We start from the raw sequence: 17,010 nt of genomic DNA, 5'->3' as shown, positions 1-17,010 counted from the left end.
TGCAGACCTCACAAGACAAGTGTAAGTTGCCCACTGTCAGAAAAGAACTTGGGAAAGTGTGTCAGTCCGGGTCTTCAGAGAAGCAGATGCCAAGACAGGATTCAGCATGCAAGGATTTTGTTAGGGCAAATGCCTGTGGGAAAGAAAATGGGGAAGGAGCCAAGTTAGCCTGGTAGAGTATCAGGCTATGATGCAAGTCTGACCCCCCAGTCAAGAAGAGAGGGAGGGAACAATGGGAGGGGGCATCCCAGACTGTCCTCGGTCCCAGGAAGATCCAGCAAGGCCACTGGCAATTCTGGCACCAAAGCCAACTGTCAGAGAAGTCGCCATGCTCTCTTAGCCATTGCTGGGAGCAACCTGGGGAGGCCTGGCCTCTTCACAAGCCCAGCAAGGACATCCGTGGCCCTTGGTCAGTTATGCTCCCTGCAGTTGGAGGTCTATGAGGCCCATTCTGGTAACCCCCAGAAAGATATCAGATAAAAACGTAGGTTAACAGCCACTAATATTCCAAACTAGGGCTTACCGTGTTGGCACACCACTTTCAGATTCATCAAATCTGCAGCTAGCACGTTCCAAGGGCTCTGGCTAGGCTCTTAATGTGCGTTCCCTCATTTAATCCTCTTATCAGCTCTGTAGGGCAAGTTCTATTTTTCTTCCCATTTTGTAGGTGAAGAAACCGAGGCTTGGAGAAGTAGTTTGCCCAAGATCACTCAACAGGTAAGAGGCTGAAAAGGTTTTCAGATATTTGCATATTGTTTTCCGGTTTGGGATCTGTTAAGTAAGCATGAATTCTCACTGCACCTTAGCTGACCTACTTACCCTGTCCCCTTAGTTTGTTTTATACTGTTCTCTGGCCTTTTGATGTACTTCTAATCAGTTCTGAAATCCAGGGAAATACCAGAGGTCCAAAGTGGCCCCACAAAGGGGCACTGGCTCTCCAGGGATGGAAAGCATGGAAGGTGAGCTGCGCTTTGTGCCCAATGAGTGAATTTAAGTACATTTCACTGAGTATATTTAATGTATGAATGTGTCAACCAAGGTTACTACCTAGGCTCTGCTGTTTTAAATATTTAGTAAGATGACTGAGAACCTGGATTTATTAAACTATTGAGTGCCCTTAGGATCTGCAGACAGCATGCTGACCGCATTGCCATCTCTATAACTGGCTGTGACCGTGACCATTCACTTGTTGCCTGAACATATTTGGCTTGTTTTGAAGCAAGTGAGTGTTCCTGGCACTTTCAGGTCCTGTCGTAACTGATTTGCTTTTTAATGCAGTGGTGTGGTTTGGTTTGTTAGGTGTGGTCCAGTGGGAGCTCCTGAAAAGCTGGCAATATTTAACAGCTCGACTTCTCCCTGTGCCTCAGCCAGTGGATGGTCTTAGCATACTTGTTATGAAATATGCTGGCAAATCACTTAGTGCCTCAATTTCAACTTCTGCAAAGTGAGGGTAATGCTCTCTGTCCTATTCACCTCCCAAGATGGCTAAGCTCCAAAAAGGTCTGAGTGGAGAAGTGCTAGAAAATGTTAAAAGCAATATTAAGATGTCAACTTTGGGGATGGGATTATTTTTTGAAACAGTCAGCATTTCCCATATTCTCCTGGTGGTTTACTTTTCCCCATCTCCCTTGAGGAGCCACTCTAGCTTGTGCTCCTACTTGCTGAGGAAGGATGTAGCCTTCCTGGTTTGTAGCTGGCCTAGGTTAACGTTTGGGAGACACTGAATGAGAGCCAAGGGTCTGAGAAGACTCACAGGTCTTGGAGTCTGATGTCACTGATCTTGGAGCAAGGAGCCTGGAGGGAGCCTGCCTCCCTGGGGAGGCAGCAGAAACCCCAGGGAGCAGCCTGGTGTGTGGCCCTGCTTGTTTGGAAAATCCAGGGGAAGTAGCAGGACCTCAGGGAGGAGGCTTTCAGTAGTCAGGGCTTAGACACAGTCACAGAGACTCCCCATCCCCAGGGAGGCGTGGGGCAGCCCTTGGGTGAAGACCGGATGCCGAAGCCTGACTCAGAAAATACCCAGGGGGAGACTTGTCAAGGCCTGGGCGTTTCCCACCCCCAAACCCCTACCACTGGTGCTTGGAGCGAATGGGCCAATTAAGTGAGATCACATTTTCCCTTTCCTGGAGGAATGAGTGTTCCACTTAGAAATTCAAATTATATATAAAAAATAAAGCTGCATTTCGTACACACCTGAGTTTTCGTACTGTTTGTATCTGCTTTACCCTCTGGTATTATTACTAATGCAACAAGACTCATGTTTCAGAAAAAGTTTTCACCTTGTTATGGGAATGAATAACATTTATAGGAGATAAATTCTGGGAAAGTTTTGCAAAGAGATATGAACAAATCCTGACAGAGGAAGGGAAGTGAGAAGTGTGCTAAGTCTAGGGTTTCAGCAGATAATCAGGATGCAACATGCACTAGAGACAGCCTCCCTGCCACCTTGTCTCAGGGCCTTTGTCGTGCTGACATAGTTGTTCCACATTTTGACTTGTTCTTTGTGCGTAATAGATTTATTGCAGGAATTACCTATAAAACATATAGCTGCCATACAAATATTACTGTTCTTTAGAATTTTGTTCTCTTAAGGAGTAAACTGAAGGAATCACAAACACCAGGTTCTCAAATGCAAACACTTTAGCTTCTCTGAGCTGTTAACCATCCATCTTTAAAGCTCTAACCAATAGGATGCTTGGATTTGAGGTAATATTTATCAGCTTAAAACATATTACAGGGCTTCCCTGGTGGCGCAGTGGTTGAGAATCTGCCTGCCGATGCAGGGGACGCGGGTTCGTGCCCCGGTCTGGGAAGATCCCACATGCCGTGGAGCGGTTGGGCCCGTGAGCCATGGCCGCTGAGCCTGCGCGTCCGGAGCCTGTGCTCCGCAATGGGAGAGGCCACAACAGTGAGAGGCCCGCGTACCACAAAAAAAAAAAAAAAAAAAAAAAAAAAAAAACATATTACAGAGAAAAAAATAGCTTCCTTTTCATTTAATTTTTTCAAGGATGGAGTCTGGGAATCTGGATGATGTATTAAAAGCTGATTTCATGCACAAATGTCGGGCTTTTCTTTTTGCATTTCTTGTTGTTTGTACTAGAGTTCATTCAGCATAGTTTCTCATAGCATGGCCTATCTCTGTTTTTCAAATTCAATGTTTTAATTTATTGATTTATTTTAAAAGTATTTGTTAAGAAACTACTATGTGTCCAGCCTTTTGCTGGGCACTTGGGATACATCAGTGAACCAAACTGATTACAGAGTAGCCAGACACATTGTTTCCCCAGTCCCTGGTTTCCTGGGAACTCACTCCCTCTCTTTATCTGCCTCCCCTCTCCCCTTTATACTTAAGTATATTGTGGGAATGGTCATTTTACAACAATGACTATAGAGGACTCCCCTTTGGTCATGTTCCTGGTGAAAGAAGGAACTGGAAGAATGGATGAACTTAGAAAGTCAACAAATCAATCATTGAATGAGCACCCATTGTATGCAAGGAACTGTGCTCACTGTTAATGGTACAAAAAATACAGGCCACGGTCTCTGCCTTACCAAGAACTTTTAAACTAGGTTAAGGCACCACACTCACATGAAAATACAAGGCAGAATATGCTGAAGGAAAAAACAGCCCAAAACTTAAGTGCTCAGTTCACAGGAAGGAAAGAGCATCTTGTATTAGTCTTGAAGCCAAATGACAACAGCTCTTTCTCTTTCTTCTTGGAGGTGCTATTTCTTCCTCCACCCCCTTGAATCATAGTATATTAGTCATGGGATCACAGTACATTTCCAGTTTAAGATGAAAACATAAAGTTTCACTCCACCCATAATTTTCACGACAAATCATCATTTTATATTTTTGAGATTTAAGTGTGAGAACTGCAGAGTCAAGCTTATACCAGCAGGTGGAGGAATTTGCTATTTGAACTCAACATCTCAGGCCATCGAGTGTTTCAGCAAAGGATGTGATTGCAATTTTAATTATTGCTTTATTTCTCGTTCTTTGTTCCAGATATTTATGCACCAAAACACTCTGAAAAAATTACCTATATTCTGATGAAAAAGAATGTATATGTGTGTGTGTGTGTGTGTGTGTGTAACTGAATCACTTTGCTGTACAGCAGAAATTAACACATTGTAAATCAACTATACTTGAATAAAATAAATGAAAAACAAACAAAAATTACCTGTATTCTGAAGAAGATGAATCAAAATTGATTATTTTCATCCCTCTAGCCAGAGCATAAAATAGATGGCACTTTCTCCCTTCCAAAATCTTAGATGTAGATGTATTGACATCTAAAGAAATAATTTATTCTCGTGTAGAACATTGAAGAAATCTTTTTTAAAAAGAAGATTTTAACATTCTGTTAAGAATCTTAACATTCTTTTTTTTACATTTTTTTAAACATCTTTATGGAAGTATAATTGCTTTACATTGCTGTGTACGTTTCTGCTGTATAACAAAGTAAATCAGCTATACGTATACATATATCCCCATATCCCCTCCCTCTCGCTTCTCCCTCCTACCCTCCCTATCCCACCACTCTAGGTGGTCACAAAGCACTGAGCTGATCTCCCTGTGCTATGCAGCTGCTTCCCACTAGCTATCTATTTTACATGTGGTAGTGTATATATATCAGTGCCACTCTCTCACTTCGTCCCAGCTTACCCTTCCCCCTCCCCGTGTCCTCAGGTCCATGCTCTACATCTGCGTCTTTAAGAATCTTAACATTCTTATGCTAGATTTAGAACACACTTAGAGTTAGGTGTACTGGTGGCTTGGGCTCCCATATGAGTCAAGCATCTGAGTTTGCAGGTATTAAAGTAGCAGAGTAGAGGGATTGCTACACTGGTTTATCTGGGGTCTATCACAGGTTTTCAGGCCTGTCTGAGCACATCTGTGAACTGGTTAGACAGGCCTGAGTGAATCAATACACCCAGGGGAGGTTGGAACCATGGGGAAAGAAGTCATGCCCTTCCCGTTGCTGGGGTGAGGGCATGTCCAGCTGTGGGAGGCTGGTGGAGGCTGAGGAGTTGCCTAGGTGAGAATTCACCCTAAGGGTAGAAGGAATCTGCTGATGAGCTTGAGCCAGCAAGAAACCTTAGTTGTCAGAGGGGAGCAGTAAGTCTGATTGAGACACTGTAGCAGTTTCTTGATACCTTGGTCTAAGTATCTAGACGCATGATTTCCACGAGCACGTAGAAGGCCATTAGTAAAAACTGAAAGAGTTTTCTCACTGAGCTTTATAAAAAATACTCAGATCCAAGACACACTGTTTTAACATCCCACCTGAGCAGGTGAATCAATCTCTTGTGCTTCACTCCTGCACAGCTTAGAGGGTCTGGAGGAAGCACTTGGCTCAGTGGGCAGAGGAATTGCCAGCAGGACAGGGAGCACATGGAGACTCCCAGAAATACAAGACTTGGTGCACAGGGGGTGGAGGTTTGGTATGGAAAATGGGAGCAAGACCCAGACATTTGTGTTGGAGTTAACGAGATTCCTCCGACTCAAAGATGCATAAAATTTGGAGAAATAGGCATTAGATATATACTGTTGGTCAGGTTCTTAGAGTTATTGAACATTTACTAAAAGAACCGTAATAACTATGCCTGTTTTTGATGTATAAGCTCTCTGTAAAACCCTCCTTTTTGGTTAGTATTTATTTTATTTTTTACAATTTTATCTATTTATTTATTTGTGGCCACGCCACACAGCATGTGGGATCTTAGTTCCCTGACCAGGGATCAAACCTGTGTCCCTGCATTGGAAGCACAGAGCCTTAACCACTGGACCGCCAGGGAAGTCCCCATGAGTAATATTTTTATAGCAGTAAAGTATATAGACAGGTGTATAAATCTTAAGTTTTTATCACAATGAATTTTTACAAATGAATAACTTGTGCAAACTTCACCAAGACTGAGCTACAGAATATTATGAGCAGCTCGGAAGCCTCTCTTGTGCCCTTCCCTGTCTGTCTCTCTAAGGGTAATCACTACCCTGATTTCCAATATTGCAAATTACTTTTGCCTGTTTTAAACTTTGCATAAATGGAATTAATTATACAGTGCATCTCTATTTTGCCTGACTTCTTTTTTTTTTTTTTTTTTTTTGCGGTACGCGGGCCTCTCACTGTTGTGGCCTCTCCCTTTGCAGAGCACAGGCTCCGGATGCACAGGCTCAGCGGCCCTGGCTCACGGGCCCAGCCGCTCCGCGGCATGTGGGATCTTCCCGGACCGGGGCACAAACCCGCGTCCCCTGCATCGGCAGGCGGACTCTCAACCACTGCGCCACCAGGGAAGCCCCTGTCTGACTTCTTTTACTCAGCGTTATGTCTGTATGTTTTGCGTTCTTGCCAAACTTCATAGGTTTTCATTGTTGTATAGTGTTCTGTTATATGAATGTAGCACAATTTTATCCATTTTTTTAGTTACCCATTTTTTATTTATCCACTGTTGATGGACATTTGGGTTGTATCCAGTTTTTGGTAATTATGATCAAAGCTGCCATAAAGATATTGGTACATGTTTTTTACTGCACACAGGCCCCCCATTTCTGTTGGGAATATAATTGCTAGATCTGATCTATAGTTTTAGTGACATTTTTTTCTTCCCGTTGTGGAAAACGTGGTTTAGCTATAGATGTACAGTTCTCTTGCAGTAAAGGGACTGAAGTGATGAAGAAACGAAGTTCAACTACGAAGGGGGAAATAAAGAGTTGGCATTACTCAGAGTAGCCGGGTACTGACAAATTGGGTTCTTAATGTTGAATCCTTGCTGGTTATCATAAGTTATAATAAGTGGTAACAATGTAAACTGTTGTATTGCTGATGCCAAACTGAAAAAACATTTAGGATCATTCCCCCTGCTGCTACCTAGAATGTGTTTAGGATTCCTCCTCCTACAAGCTAAGTTTTAATATTAACTTTAGGAAGATATGCTTGAAAAGTAATTCGAAATTTTAAAAAAATTGTTTCCATCCATCAGTGGAGATCACTAAAAGTTGATTGCATCACTATAGTTTGTAGCATTTGCCACAGGAAGCTGAGAAACATCAGTGGATCTTCTGATTTTTTTTTTTAGTTTATCAGTTGACAGATCTGCTTTAAGTGTTGACCATTGTATCTTCTGAGTGTATTTATGAAGACTGAATAGAACAACACTAAGTTTGGGTCCCAAAGGACAAATGCTTTGTGATGTGGGCCTCACCCAGAATGCCTGTGGCCAAAAATATCCCTGAGGTCAAAGTTATCCAGTGGATCTGGGCCCATCCCTGCAGATTCATCATCTAATCTACAGGACCAACACTCAGATTTGTTGGAAAATAACATTTATTTCTACTTGTATTTAAATTATAGAATAGTACGTGTTTATTCTAGAAAATTTGGAAGGCATATAAAAATACAACAAATAAAAGTCTCATAAAATAACATTTTCCTTTGTTAATATATTTCAGAGTATTTTCTTTCAGGTTTTAAATTATCCAATTTTTTTCTTTTTACTGACTCATTTATGTAACACATGTTTTTGAGAGCTTCTTATGTACTAATGGCAAAACTGAATAAAACCAGAGATCCTGAGATCTCTTACGGGGTTTCCAAGACTTGAGCTTACCCATCAGAATCCGGAACAAGTCCAAGATCAGAGGTGATGGGGGCTGGGGAGAGTGGCCTCGGGAGACTGCAGAAAAGAGTTGACATAGCAGCCCTGAGACACCTGTTCTTAGCAAGCCCTGCTTGCAAGGTTGGCCCTTGTCTAGCATCTGGGAACTTGGATTTCAGGAGTTTTCCCACCATTCCCTAATGATAAGAACAGTTCACTGTGTCTAGACTGTGCAAACAATATGTTCATGTTGAACACCTGCTTCCTTCTGGGAGTCTGAAATTTTGACACCTGTTTAGCAGAGGGTGTCTACGTGGCCAGCCTCCAATAAATAGCTCGAAGATAAGGCCAGTGTGCTTCACTGGCAGACACACTTTGCAAGTATTGCCACACGGTGCCGTGGGAGGAATTAGGTGCCCCCTGTGAGAATCCACTGGGAGAGGACTCTGGAAAGCTTCTGCCTGGTTTCCTCCAGGCTTTGCCCCATGTGCCTGTTCCCTTTGCTGGTTTCATTTTGTATCCTTTCATTTCAATAAACTGTACCTATGAGTATAACTACCTCTCAGTCCTGTGAGTCCTTCTAGCAAGTCACTGAACATGAGGTTGGTCTTGGGGGACACCTGATACGTGACTGCCCCTCCCCCCGAAATTAAATTACCAGGTGAGTCATTACCTATACTTTTATGGTGACCTTTAGGGCTGAGCTGGGACTGTAACTCCTGGAGTGAGTCTCCTCAAACGCAGTGCTCCAAGAGTGGAGATCTGGGCAAGAGAAATAGATTAATGTCCCAGGTACCTTGCAGCCACAGCAGGGTTGGGAATGCTTTTCCTGAGGAAGAGCCACCTATTCCATCCACAGCCTCCTCTGCCCTGAACAATTCTACTGCAAGGGAACAGTCTCACTGGTATGAAAGCAAAAAAAAAAAAACATGCCGCTACCAGTATAGTTCAACATACTCTCAACACAAATACAGCGAAACATTTAAGGAAAGCCAACAGATTGACAGGCATGGATTCAACAGACAGAACTGACACACAATCAAAAAAGAGTTAATATAGGAAACAGAAGGAAACTTAAAAATAAGTACAAATATGTAATAAAATTAAGAAATTTTTATTTCTAGAATCCTCCTTACTGAGTGCACTATATGTGTTGGAAGAAACACTATATGTGTTACTTGGGTGCTGGCTTATTCAGTCATTGCTGGGCATTTTAATTTACCCTCCGATCCCCAGATCACTCACTCTCAAGCACTGAGGCACTTCTCACTTAAAACTGGCACCAGGTTATATAAGTTAGGCTTCTCTAAAGACTCGGCAGGGAGGGTGATGATAGAAGAGAATTATCTCACAACACAGGAGATATCTTGAAACCAGATTTTAGACAGCATCGAGGCCAGAGACCATTAGACAAATGGTGTCAGAGGGAATTCCTTACTGTTTCTTTCCTTGGGTCCTATTCGGCTTCCATGTTCCTGGAGACCACCCTTTTCGATTACAGTGGCTTTTTCCATCTCCTCTTTCTTTTGGGACCACCAAGTATAATCTTTGGGCCTCCAGGAGAAAAAAAGAAGTCCCTTAAAATGAAACAAACAAACCCCTCTCCCCAAACCTTGCCTGCACAAAGATGAAACACTCACATTACTGCACAGAGCTATTTAGCTCTGCATTCTCTCAGCCATCCCTACTGGGATGGGCTGGAGCTTTCCTGTTGTATAATCAGAGGTCCCTTTAAAGCATTTTAACAAAAAAGGGGGAAAAAAGAAGAAAAAAAGCAGTTTTCACCCAAAGCAGGTGTTTACAGTGTCGTCAATGCCAGCAATGGCTGCAGTTTGAAAACTTCTTTTCTCTCTAGTCATCCTGCTCCTAACTCCTCCTCTTTAGTTCTGTCTCACTAAGGAAGATAATTTTTGTCCTCAAGAATATTAGCAAAACACCCTGAGCATGGCTTGCCTCTGAAGATCTTCTGCCCCTGCCCTCAGGTGCCAGCATCACCTCTATGGCAGAGCATCCTGTCTGCGTACAGCTGTCATGTGTGCGCTGAGAGGTATAATCGTGAATGGATACAAAAAGAGGTAGTTCCCCTCTTGGCTGCAGCAGGGCATAGGTCTCTGGCTGTTATTTTGTGCAGGACCTGCATTCCTGAGCTGGGTGCTGATAGTGGGGTGACTCAAGCCTCTTTTTCTCTCCTTCCCAGGTGACCATGCTGCTCTGTCCCAGAGGGTAAAGCCTGTTTATTTCAATAAGTTCCTTTTGCATTTTGGCCCCAATTGTCAGCCCCCTTTATACTGACATTGGTGTGAATTCTTTTTAGGCACTGTCAGATGGTTGATAGGATTTTTAATGCTGTTGAAACTTTTATATGTTAAGAAGCTTATATGGATATCTTAGTAGGAAGTTGCAAGAAACTATATTGGAGTTTATTACCCTGATACAGCAATAACCTGGAAATTGAAGACTGGGAGGTTTGATAAATGAGGGAAATTGAAAAGAGATTGAGCTGAGTATGGCTCCTGAGGCATGGGGTAAGTTGTCACTGTTGGAAGTTTTCAGTACTTTGGATACTGTATTCCTGGTGAGAAGTGATGGACACAGAAAGGAAAGAGAATGTGTCAAAGAGACACCTTGTTTACTTTGGAATTTTGCCTGGAGTTGGCTTTGTCCTCTATCCTACAGGACACTAAATGGGAAATAAAGCCTAGAGAAGAGAGCCTCTTTACAATAGCTTAGTGATCCTCTGAGGAGGCCAAGGCCAAGGGGCTAAGTTTCAGGGAGACCAGGTTTCCATCAGAATTCCTCCAGGTCCTGGGCATAAACCTTTAATTTTATTACTTTATTTTATTTTGTTTTGTTTTATTGGGATGAGAACACAACATGAGATTTATGCTCCTGGCAAATTATTATTTTAATTTAGTTTAAAAAAAAATTTATTTATTATTTATTTATGGCTGCGTGGGGTCTTTGTTGCTGTGCGTGGGCTTTTTCTAGTTGCAGCGAGCAGGGGCTACTCTTCGTTGCAGTGCGTGGGCTTCTCTTGTTGCTCTAGGCATGGGCTTCAGTAGTTCTAGGCATGTGGGCTTCAGTAGTTGTGGCCCACGGGCTTAGTTGCTCTGCGGCCTGTGGGATCTTCCCAGACCTGGGCTCGAACCCATGTCCCCTGCATTGGCAGGCGGATTCTCAACCACTGTGTCACCAGGGAAGTCCCTCTTGGCAAATTTTTAAGTGCACAATACAGTATTGTTAACTATAAGTACAGTGTTGCACAAAAGATCTCTAACTAGAACTTATTCATCTTGCTTAACTGATACTTTATGTCTGTTGATTAGCAATTCCTCATTCCCACCTCCCCCAGCCTCTGGCAACCACCATTCCATTCTTCGATTTCTTTGATTATCCATGCAACACACTTAACTTTATAACTGGAGGCTTAATTTGTTACTCCAAATCTCAAATGGAACAACTTGCATGCAAATGAGGGAGTTGCCCATGGGTGAGGTAATGTACAGATTAGTGCTTCTTTGCTATTTGGAAAGTAAAGCAGAATGGTTAGGAGTGAAGGCCCCAGAACCAACACGTAGGGGTTCAACTCCCAGCTCTGTCACCCACCAACTGTGTGACCTTGGGCACATACACAAACTTTATTTGTTCTAGTTTTCTCATTTTTAAAATGTGGGATAATAATAATGCCAACCTCATGGGGTTGTTGTATAGATTAAGTAAATAAATATGAAGTGCTTAGAATAGTGCCCGGGACATTGTGAGCACTAAAGTAATAGTAACGATGATTATTATTACTTGTCCTAAGAAACATGGGCATGAACTATATTCCCAAGGAACGTAAATCTTTTAAATTTATTCAAGGCCAAAACCTTGTGTCAACTTTCTTCCCCCTCCACATCCACACTAATGTAAACATACTAGCAATGTATTTTTAACTGTATGCAGAGCATTCTCATGGCAAGGATCAACAAGAACTTAATCAAGAGGAATCCCAAAGAGGTGCTGTATTAGGCACACAACATATTTGCTAACTCAATCCTTACAATCACCCTATGGTGTAAGCATTATTATCTCCAGTTTATCACAGACTAAGGCTGATGGAGGTTAATTAACGTGTCTAAGCTTATAGCTAATAAGTGGTTGATCTGGGCTGGGAAACTGTTTTTTGTGACTTTACAGCTCATGTTGAGGCAGATTTTCAGATGAGCAGGACCCAAAGAATAATTTTTAAAAATCGACTGTGTGGCTCTTTATGCCATGAGAAAAAATTCCCAGCTCAGTTTTGGGTAGCTTAGAGGCAGCGATTTCTGTGTTCATTGCTTGGAAATTTCTATTAGGTAAAATTGGCTGTGGTCCCAGTTTCGACTGAGTTATAGAAGCTCTGTTGTTTTCTGAGCTAAATAAGTTGTGAGCGTTTAGTATCCTGAGATATAAAGTCAATACTGAAGAGAACATCCCCCTTCACTGTTCATTCTCTGCAGAGATTGAAATTGAGCCTCCTCTTTTCCTACCATTTCTAAAACATTTGCTTTTGTAAATACACAAGCCCCCAAAAAACCACCCCCAGCCCTGCATCCCAGAAACTGAAGGCACAGACGTAAGCAGCATTCATTCATTCAAAACATGACCTAGATAGAACCTGTCCCTTTGCTTTGTCCATTTGGCTGCCAGCACGCGTCCCCTACCTTTCTGGAAACAGCATGCAGATCGGATGCAGTAGTTGGGGTTCTAGGTCCTGACGTCAGCTAAGAGGCAGACACTGGACGGAAGCCAAACCAGACACCGTCTTTCTGGAATCAAATCTTGAGCAGAGACTAAGAGATGAGGCACTGCGGGAGTATGCGGTCTCGAGGGGCTTGGAGAAGGCCGTTGCGCATCAGTTCCTGCTCCCTTGATACCTAGAGCTGCCCTGGATCCCATCTTTCTGAGCTGCTCCCTGCCATTCTACTACCTTCCTTCTGTATCTTTAGGTCAGCCAGAGTCAAGTTTGTTTTTTTGTAACCAGACTCCCAGCTGGTGCACCTGGCCTGCAGGAGCCTCAGTGGTCTGGCCCAATCCCGCCCCGAGCACACACACACCTGGCGCTGCTCTCCTCTCTCTCTCCCCTCCCTTCTCTCACAGCCTGTTAGCCGAACTGACTCTAGCTCCTTGGACACACAAAGCTTACTTTTGCCCCAAGGCCTTTACCCTGCTGTTCCCAATTCCCCCCCTGCCCCCACCCCTGCCCCCACCTCTTCAGCGCCAACGTCATCTTCTCAGGGAGGCCATTGCTGACCACCCCAAAGCCTTCAATCTCATCAGCCTGTCCAATTTCTGATATAGTATTTATTACTACCTAAAATTACCTTGAGCTTTATTTACTTATTTGCATTTCCCTATTAGAATATCAGCTCTAAGAAGGTAGAGACCTTGACTATTTTATTTGCTAGTATCTCCAGTTGTTATGACAATGTTTATAGCATTTAATAGGTGCTCATTAACTACTTACTGAAGGTATTGTATGGGGTACACCCTATGTGCAGCAATCACAGTGCCCTATAACCAAGTGGTTAAGAGCGTGAGCCCTGGAGTTAGGCCATCTAGGTTCAAATCCTGACACTTGCTTGCTGTGTGACTTTGGGCAAGTTACTTAACCCCTCTGTGCTTCAACTTTCTCATTTCTAAAATGGTTATAATAAAATATGTAGGTAAGATGAAGATTAAGTAAGATGATTCACTTAAAGCCTTTGGGCACTGCATGGAAAACAATGAGATCCAATATATAGCTACTATATTATTAGAGTATTTCTCAGTTGTAAGAAAATTTGTTATAGATTGTAAGATGCACCACTGACAATATTATTGATAGTTCTTTTGGACAAAACCAAATACAACATAAAATGTATACAACCTTAAAATAAATCTAATTTACCACAGTGTATATTTATACCCACAAATACATGCTACTTTCCTCTTCAGAATGACAATCACAGCTGGGGTCTAAAATGCCTCCCTCTCAATTATGGCCACTGGCAGCTACATGTAATGGTCAGGTCACCCCTGCTGATGATCTGGACCTTGTTAGCATCTTTGTGATGCTGCAGAATAATTTAAACACATACCAAAGAATACTGTGCGTTCTGTGGGGCTTTGTTTGTTTGCTTGTTCGTATTTCCCTCTTGGCTATTTGGTTTGTATTATCGCTAACTGAATTACACATAACTAAAGTAAAGAGCTTTTTTGGAAAGTAGCTGGAAGCTTTTGACAGATTTGGACATCTGAATGATAGTTTTTTGTTTTTTGTTTTTGCGGTACGCGGGCCTCTCACTGTTGTGGCCTCTCCCGTTGCGGAGCACAGGCTCCGGACGCGCAGGCTCAGCGGCCCTGGCTCACGGGCCCAGCCGCTCCGCGGCATGTGGGATCTTCCCGGACCGGGGCACGAACCCGTGTCCCCTGCATCGGCAGGCAGACTCTCAACTACTGCACCACCAGGGAAGCCCTGAATGATAGTTTTTTAACACATCTGTTGGTCCCAACAATTGAAAAGCTGTGATCTGGTGTCAGAATTTTGGCTATTTTTATTGCCTTCAGTTGCATTATCCAGTATGTGATTAATTTTGTGTACACACAATATATTTTTTCTTTTCTATGTTCCATTGTAGTAGTTTCATTGTTTTTCTGCTTTTTGTCCATTCCAGGTAACTTGAGGGATCTTAGTTTCCCGACTGGAGATCAAATCCCGGCCCCCTGCAGTGGGGGCCACTGGACTGTCAGGGAATGCCTTGTAGTGGGATCTTTTAGAAGATCTTTTAAGTGGAAATTATGATGTGAATTTAAGTTTACCAGTTATCAATGCAAATAACTCCACAGAAGTAACAGACTGATGAACTGATGCTGTCCCCATCCCCACATCTTATTAATTTCCCAAATGTACAGGCAATAAAAACTGTCTCTGAGTGCATGCCACCCCCTCATCCCTTACCCCTTCATTCTCAACCCTGGCTGCATGTTAGAATCACCTGGGGAACTTTAAAAAGCCCACATTCCCAGGCTGCATCTCAAGCCAATTAAATTAGTAGCATGGTATCAGTATTTTTAAAGTCCTTCAGATGCCGTCAATGTGTGATGAAGGTTAGGAATCACCACTTTACCAGTGGTGAGTTTCTTTTGATATGTGTGAGATGTACCTTTATTGCAGAGTTGTTAAAGTGTGGAAAACAAAAATAAAAAAAGAAACAACCCTTGTATTTTAGAAATAAGAAAATAGGGTATTATTATTGTTATATTATTATTGGCCTAGCCCCGAGATGATTCAGACCATGAAAAATATCATATTGAGTCAGACCCACTTTGTGGAAGAACCGATGTTTCTTTGTTGTCCTTTATAGTATCTTTGAAAGTTTCTACTAGGAATGTGCCCCAGTGATTGAGTTTCCAACGGTTATTGCTAAAGGCTCCACAAGAGGCTTAAGGATGAAGCCTAACGCTTGAGACCTCTAGGAAAAAAAATGCACGTGTGAAATGCATCTGAATCTCCTTGTTGCTGAGTGTGCCCCTGTATCCTGTTCTCTCTTGTTCCCTTTGGGTCCCTGATGTGGCATCCTGATTGCGCTTGAGCTAGCTCTCAGTGCTTCATCTGATCCGCTGGGATTCTCTCTCCCCAAGCCATGGAGAGCAGATGCTCAGATTCTCTCAACATCAAGGAAAAGTGTCCCCTCAACTTGGATGATGGACAACTAACACACACAGTATACATAACTACATTATGCTTTAACTCTTGGTCTTAGTTGAAATCTTGAAGACAGGGAATTTAATAGTGGCATGGAGTTTTGACTGATCCTCAGGAGTTTCTAAGATTGACTGATTTCTTTCTGATAGATATATGAAATTAGTTTTTTCTGCAGGCATAGCAGGTCTGAGAGCATCACTCTACCTAGATAAATTTTGCATATTCTGCAAAGCCCATTTATTGCTTAGCATGAAACCAACCTCTTGAGAAGCTGCAATTAACCTTCACCTGCTCATCATTTTAAGCCTGCCAACCGATAAGATTGGAGACTTATTTCTTCACATCTGACAGCCACGCTGCTCACCAGGCAATTAGGAAAATATATTGAGTGGAGTAGTCTTCTCACAGATCACATGTGGAAATCAGCCTTTACAGAAGGAACACTTCGGATCCTCATTTACTTCATATGACTTGCTCATTAGAAACTCATTAACTGTTAGGTTCAAAATACAGTCCAGAAACAGAGTGTAGAGTAGTTCACATTTAATAACTCCATCTCTCCTTAAAAGTAGTTTGTTAAATGGCAGTATAACAATAAATCAATATAGTCAATAAATCTATAGTACTAGAAAGTGGGTTTAGACAGGATAAAGATGGGCCCAGTTAATTAAAGAAGAAAACAGATGGCTATGGTATACAGGCAGGAATAACAAAGGAGGGTTTAAAATATAAAATATAAGTTGGAGAGGAGTTTTAGAAAATTGATAAACGTATTGCATAAAGTAATCTACAGTGACTTAAGCCTCCTTGAGAAAGATCAGATGAATATTTGCATTGTCATCTGGTTTATTAAAGTCTTAAAAATTTCATGTTTAACATCTTAATATCTGAGATGTGATATGATTAAAAATATAGTTTCCAAATAGTTAACTAAATTTCAGATAATACTTTTCAACATTTTGGAATAATTTTCATTTCCTCCTTTGTGATTCTGTGTTCAATATTCATTGAAATATCGATTTCTGAGTCATCTTATAGCTGATTTTAGTAATACAATACCATTTTGATTACCATGGCTTTGAAATAGATTTTAATGTGTCATATAAGTCAACTTACTGCTTTTTCTCAGAATTTCCTTGCCTACATTCTTCTGCTAATTGTTGTAGAAGAATTTGACAAAGAGTTTTTGTCAAGTTCTAAAGACAGGCATTGTCACCCAAGAAGATGAGGGTAAGAATCATTACTGACACTCAGTTGGTATCTTAGGGAAGTGATGGAACTGACATCACCAACAGATGGCACAGAAAAGAATAATACCTAACAGTTCATAACACATTATGGGCTAGGTACGGTTCAGAGTGTTTTACATTTATTATTTGGTTTAACCCTCAAAACAATTCTATTTTTACCTTCACTTTAGAGATGTGGAAACTGTGGGTGAGTTTTCATTGCTTGCTCCAGGGCTTCCAGCTGGCACACCTTGGAGCCAGGACCAGAATTCAGACGGTCACTGACAGATGCTGTGCTCTCAGCTGCTGTGCCTGACCACTCTCAGGTTGTCTGACAGTGCAGAGGGTAGAGGTTACTTAAATATTTAACATGTCTTTCATCTCTATTGCACAAAGCACTTTTACATGCTTTGCTGTGTGCCCCTTTCTTTGTGCAGAACATATATAAATGCATAGTTGGACATATTGTTCTTATTA

This window comes from Kogia breviceps, chromosome 3 (genome assembly GCF_026419965.1).
Source record: "Kogia breviceps isolate mKogBre1 chromosome 3, mKogBre1 haplotype 1, whole genome shotgun sequence".
Taxonomy (NCBI): Eukaryota; Metazoa; Chordata; class Mammalia; order Artiodactyla; family Physeteridae; genus Kogia; species Kogia breviceps.
This window is presented reverse-complemented; position numbering follows the sequence as displayed.